The sequence below is a fragment of the Vigna unguiculata genome, chromosome 8 (assembly GCF_037176805.1).
Source record: "Vigna unguiculata cultivar grain cowpea cultivar isolate G323 ecotype 2 chromosome 8, ASM3717680v1, whole genome shotgun sequence".
Classification (NCBI taxonomy): domain Eukaryota; kingdom Viridiplantae; phylum Streptophyta; class Magnoliopsida; order Fabales; family Fabaceae; genus Vigna; species Vigna unguiculata.
Window position 1 is genome coordinate 65,001 of NC_140799.1, and position 6,434 is coordinate 71,434.

The following is a 6,434-nucleotide window of genomic DNA, read 5'->3' on the forward strand; positions in this document are numbered from 1 at the left end:
GCGTGCGTGTGTGTGTGCGTGTGTGTGTGGGGAGGGGGGTGGGTGTGTGTGTGTTTCTGGCGGGGAGGGGGTGTTTGTGTGTGTGTGGCTTGGTGGGTGTGTGTGGGGGTGTGTGTGTGTGCATGTGTCTATGTATGTGTGTGTGTGTGTGTGTATGCGTGTTATGTGGGTGTGGGGATGGGTGCGGGTGTGTGTGTATGGGGTGGGTGGGTGTTTGTGTGTGTGGTTAGATGGGTGTGTGTGTGTGTGTTTGTATGTGTGTGGGGGTGTGTGTGTCTGTGTCTGTGTGTGTGCGTTTGCGTGTGTGTTTGGTGTGTACATGTGTGTGTGTGTGTGCGTGTGTGTGTATGTGTGTGCGTATGTGTGGCGTGTGGGTCTTGCTGTGGGTGTGGGTGTGTGGGTGGGTGTGCGTGTGTGTGTGTTCGTAGTTGCTTGTGTGTGTGTGTGGTTGGGTGGATAGGTGAGTTTGTGTATGTGGGTGTGTGTGTGTGTGTGTGTGCATGGGTGTGTGACTGTGTGTGTGTGTGTGTGTTTGTGTGTGGTGTGGGTGGGTGTGTGTGGAGGGAGGGTATGTGTGAGTGTGTGTGTGTGTGTGTGTTTGCGTGTGTGTGTTTGCGTGTGTGCGTGTGTGTGTGTGTGTGTGTGTGGTGTGTGGTGGGGTGGGGGGGTATGTGTGTGTCTTTGGGTGGGTGGGTGTGTGTGTGTCTGTGTGCGTGTGTGTGCGTTTTTGTGTGTGTGCTTGCGGCCATGTGTGTGTGTGGGTGGGTGTGTGTGTGCGTATTTCTTTGGGGGGGTGGGTGGTTGTGTGTGGGTGTCTGGGTGGGTGGGTGTGTGTGTGTCTGTGTTTGTGTGTGTGTGTGTATGTGTGCGTGTGCGTGTGTGTGTATGTGTGCGTGTGTGTGTATGTGTGTCGTGTGAGTGTTGTTGTGGGTGTGCGTGTGTGTCCGTGTGTGTCTGTGCATGCGTGCGTATGTGTGGTGTGTGTGCGTGTGTGTGCGTGCGTGTGTGTGTGTTTGTGTGTGTGTGTGTGTGTGTCGTGTGGGTGTTGTTGTGGGTGTGGGTGTGTGTGTATGCGTGTGTATGTGTGTGTGGGGGGGAGGGGTGGGTTTGTGTGTTTCTGGCGGGGAGGGGGTGTTTGTGTGTGTGTGTGTGTGTCTTGGTGGGTGTGTGTGGGTGTGTGCATGTGTCTATGTATGTGTGCGCTTGTGTGTGTGGGTGTGTGTGTGCGTGTGGTGTGGGTGTGGGGATGGATGCGGGTGTGTGTGTGTGTGTGATGGTTGGGTGCTTGTGTGTGTGGTTAGATGGGGGTGTGTGTGTGTTTGTGTGTGTGTGTGGGTGTGTGTGTGTGTCTGTGTGCATGTGTGTGTGTGCACTTGTGTGTGTGTCTGGTGTGTACGTGTGTGTGTGTGTGTGTGTGAGTGTGCATGTGTGTGAGGATGGGTGGGTGAGTGGGTGGGGGTGTGTGTGTGGGTGGTTGTGTGTGGAGGGGGTGGGTGGTTGTGTGTGGAGGGGGTGGGTGGGTTTGTGTGCGTGCGCGTGTGTGTCGGTGTGTGTGGAGAGGGGGTTCATTAGACTTTTGACACGTCTTAACTTTCACAACTCAAATTTTTCTTTTGGATCCGACACTCCCTATGCGACATTTTAGACTAACCTCGACACCTATTCTTCACAAAACAGTACTATAATAAAAAATAAAAAGCAATTTATAGCATACATAAAGCATGATTCGCTTTTTGGTCTTGTTTCCACGTAGCTATCGTATTTAGAATTATATAGTGAATAATGTTGTTATTGCAGAAAACTGTAATAAATTTGTTTCCTTAGTTTAAACTACATAAATCTTTAATTGAAATTTGTCACATTACATACATAAAGGTTATATCCCCGTTTCCCATATTTTGGGCATTGGGCGTGTTCAAGTAGACGTTATGTCAGATACGTTGTGGCCTGATAATTCACAGTGAGCAGCCATGTCCACAAATACAACCACAGTTCTGGGATATGAGTCAGATACATAATATTACCCCCATAAACAAAGAGGCCGTTTCCTTCTCTACAACTCTTCACCACCAATTCATAAAGTAGCAAGGTTCAAAACTCTAAAATAAGTAGACAAAAGCTTTTAAAAACTAGACCTAAAAAAATAAGCATTAAAAGGAAGTTCTACAGTAAGATAGAATGAAATCATTCTTTCACAACACCAACTCAATAAATTTCACCTCTGTAGTTATAACTTCTCCTACAATAACCTAAATTAGCAACACTTGTTTGATAGCAATTCCTACCATAACAACATTGGAGATATGTGTGATTGTAAAGTTGCATTATTGAACATGATATCATTGATTCTGTCAAGGCCGATATCTGAAATGGGATCGATGGGTTTTTCATCTTCTAGAGAACACTCGTTACTCGAAGGATCTCAACTGAATTCATCTGAACAAAGAGATGTTCATATCAATTATCAGAAAACTGATAGCAGAGCCTCAAGAAATCAAACTTGTGTTGTTTACTGACATGTCCAAATCAAAATTAAGCACAAGTGTCACTGAAGAATTTGGCATTGAACTCACCAAAAACGGTGTTTAAAGAAGAAGGGGAAGGTGTTGAAATGAAGTTAAGGCCAATGTAGAATCCCAACATCAAAACAATGGTCACCATCACATATGTTGGTACTGCTAAAGCCCAATATCTGAAAAGCCAGAAGTTGTTTTGCTAACATTTTGTCACACAAACAATCTGAAAAGCCCAATACCCGAAAATAATTTTTTTTTCCTACATATGCGAACTAAGTTCCCCACTCTATGATCTCGAAAGCAAAAACTGATGCAAAATTCTCATTGTTTACATAAACAGGTGATTTGAAATCCTTTTTCCATATATATTCACTATTAAAGACTCTAAAGGAAAAAGTTGGGCTTAATACCCTCCATCCCTTCCCAAAAGCCCTACTACACAGCTAAATTGACATTGTTTCATGCACCATGACCGAGTTTTTTGTAAACCTTAAAATTAACACTCCAGAACTTCTCACTTCAGGTTTTCTCGACAAAAAATTATTGTTTTGTGCACCCAAACAATTACATCTGACACTTTCCATAGGTTCAAATAACAAGAGGAGTGGAGATGTCTAACCTGCTAGGATAGTACGAGATGCCAGCAGATTATAGCCATGATTTTGGACCATATGCCCATATGAAGAAAATAACTATTCACAAACGAAATATTAAAATACAATAAAAGTCAAAATCACATATGAGGATCATGAAAAACTTGGTTGCTAACTAAAAGTTACAATCATCACGTATAATATTGCTATAGAAAGTCACGTATAAGAGAGTATAGACAGAACAGGGTTAAAATTCTGAAGAGCAGAATAAAAGGGAAGAAGACCTGTAGCAACAATAGTGGTAATAGAACCTACAAAACCATAAACTTCAGAAGGCTTAGGGCCATGATCGCCAGACAATCCGAAGCCAGAGGTTTTGTCTTCAGGGTCAAAAAAGGACACAGTTGCCCTCCGCTTCTTTGACAGACTGAGAGTTCTTCTTGAACTGTTCACAGAGTGAGGACTTTCCATGTTGCGTCCCTTCAATTACATTTAAACTCTTAACAAATGCTCAAGAATAATGCAAATTTTGTTTCTTTTAATATCAAATTCAACAATAACGGGTACCAATAACTGCATTCACTAACACACGTTCAATCATACAAATGAGTGCATTCATCATTGTATTGAAAATCTGCCATGGTACTCTCCCATTTCCTTTCTCTATTCCGCTACATTGATAGGGCTGGCCCAAGCTATGGGTCATATTAGGGTCAAATTAGTGGACTGTTGGCCTCAGTTTAAGTCCAACAACTTCCTTTTTACGTAAAGCAAAATATAAAAAATATAACATTATCAACTAGAAAAAGGATAATGTAGCAATTATAAAAGGATAATAATACTAGAAAAATATAAAAAATATTTAAAATAGTATATAATATTATCAACTAATAATAATAACAATATTACAGTAAAAAATATAAAAATTTATTCATAACATCATATAATATTGAATTATTATGTTATGTATTTTAATATATTTTTTGTTTGAAATATACTCTTACGAAATTAAAATTACAGTTTACTTTGGTCAACTTGTGGCTATCTTGAGTGAGAGCATTAATGATCAACTTGTGGCTATCTTTTAAACCAACAATATTCATTTTCGTAGCTTCTAAACAAACTGTTGTTGGAAGGTCCTAATAAGGTGTACAGCCTATTTCTAAGCTTCGTGGGACCTTGCTGGGTACGAATCTAATTGCTCATATCCACTACCTTACGTGGCTAAGGGATAACATATCATATCAGATTCACAACTTGGATCCTAAACAGCCCCCTATTGCCCCAGCTTATCTATCTTAGCATCTTAAACTATAAACTCCGCAACAATTACATATACAAGTTGTTAAGCAAAACCACAATGCAAAAATAATAAACATAACAAAAAGAATTAATCATTAACAGCATTGCCATGCCAAACAGAAAACCAGTATCAGAAAACCTTATAAAATATTTCATTACATACATACGAAGCCAGGGCAATTTAATCAGCAACAAGAAATTACCAGGAAAATACTTTGGCCAAGAGCTTAAGCTATAGGTAGATAGTCTTGCTAACACTAGCAACCAGGCCCGAAAATCCTGCAATGTGTATAAAAAGATTTATCGTTAGACTCATTACAGGGCACAGACAACGTGAAATTCCGATCAGGTTGCGATGCTAATTTTTTTGCTAATAAATTACTCGACAGCAAGCAGTGGCTTAAAGTAAAATCATATATTTCTAACAAAAAAAATTATTATTTTATTAAAAATACGTAATTTCTGAAAATTCTATTCAAACAAAATGAAATGACAGAGAAGAGTACATGAATTAAAAGGTGAAAAAAGGAATTGCAGAAAATAATGAAAAATTCCAAGCCCTAATCCTAAATTTCTTTCCAATACTCACGTCACGTAAATCATAATTTGAATTTGATGGTTCTGAGTAGGGCTCGAAGTAACGGGTCGGTTCTTCTTCGCGGCATCCGGTGGCGGTGTTCTTCCAAGAGATGTGAATTCAGTTCTTCCCAATGCAGGTTCAATAGCGTTTCCCTTATCTAGCAATTGTAAATCTGTAATGAGAGAAATAGTAATTGTGCATTCTTTCTGTCAGTAAGGCTTGCCTCCAACACTTTTATCTTGTCTGCGCTTTATGATTTCGAGGGTTTGGATGGGTTTCACGTTTTCGCTGAAGACGACGCCGGGTAGGTTCCAGAACGGACTGAGGGACTTGTCGGAGAGGAGGGAGGAGGAGTAACCAAGACACAAAGCGTTATTGTTGTGCCATTTTTATTTTAGTTATTTTTGGTGTGAGGATTTATGGATTAGGAAAATTACATTTGCGATTAAGTCTGGGGTCTTTCTTCCTACACCTCCAAGTATTTCTTATGCACCTCCAGAATATTTTTAAATTCTCAAAATATCCTACGACCATTTAAGGAAACGCCAGAAAGTCGATTTCCAGAAGTCAAAAAACTTTACGGAAATAAACTTCCGTAAGTAAAATTAAATCAATTTTAAACATTTTTAATTCTTTTTAAAATTTATATTTTCTAACTTTTATTTTATTTCAATTTTTAAAAAACACGTATTAAAAATTATAAAACATATAAATTTTAAAAAAATTACTTAAAAAAAAATATTAAATAAAAAAATGAAAAATAATTTAAATTAAAATAAAAAGTTAAATATATATATATATATATATATATATATATATATATAAAACCGGAATTCGGACTTCCGTATATATATATAAACGGAAGTGAAAATCCGTTTATATATATATAACGGAAGTCGACTTCCGGAAGTCAACATAATTTTGGGGGTGTGGTGTCTGTGGATTTTCTTAAATGGTCAAAGGGTTTTTTAGAAATTTAAAGAAAGTTTAGAGGTATAGAAGAAATTTTGGAGGTACAGGAAGAAAGACCCTTAAGTCTGTCTATTTTTATACTTTGGGCTATTTTGTATTGGACCATGTTAAATGGGTACTTTGTATTGGGTCTATGTGAAATCTTTATAGGCGCTAAACTATTATGGTTTGATATTAAGTTAGGTTACTTGATTCTTGATATAAAAGTGAAAATTAATGCATTGTTAAACCATAATTGAATAGGTGAAAATTAGTCTTCATAGTACTTGATTTCTTTAATTGGGAATCAATGTATTGTTAAATGGCTTCAGTTCGTGATTGAAAACTAATATTCATTTATACCATCCAAATTAATATATAAATTATATTGAATCAACAATAATGATTAAAAAGACATTATTTTAAAAATAGATATAACTTCCCTGTGAATAATTTTATTGGAGTATGCAAAACAGTTGAAGTTATGCCTGA

General features: G+C 38.2%; 1 pseudogene across 1 annotated transcript; it reads right to left on the reverse strand.

The window, feature by feature from the left end:
• Positions 1-1,992: 1,992 nt before the first annotated feature.
• Positions 1,993-5,372, reverse strand: LOC146884007 (phosphatidylinositol N-acetylglucosaminyltransferase subunit P-like; annotated as a pseudogene). The gene is made up of 6 exons (XR_014984046.1): positions 5,001-5,372; positions 4,615-4,690; positions 3,394-3,589; positions 3,136-3,208; positions 2,574-2,692; positions 1,993-2,436 (listed from the first exon to the last, which is right to left on the reverse strand). The product of XR_014984046.1 is annotated as a phosphatidylinositol N-acetylglucosaminyltransferase subunit P-like (transcript).
• Between the last annotated feature and the right edge of the window lie 1,062 nt (positions 5,373-6,434).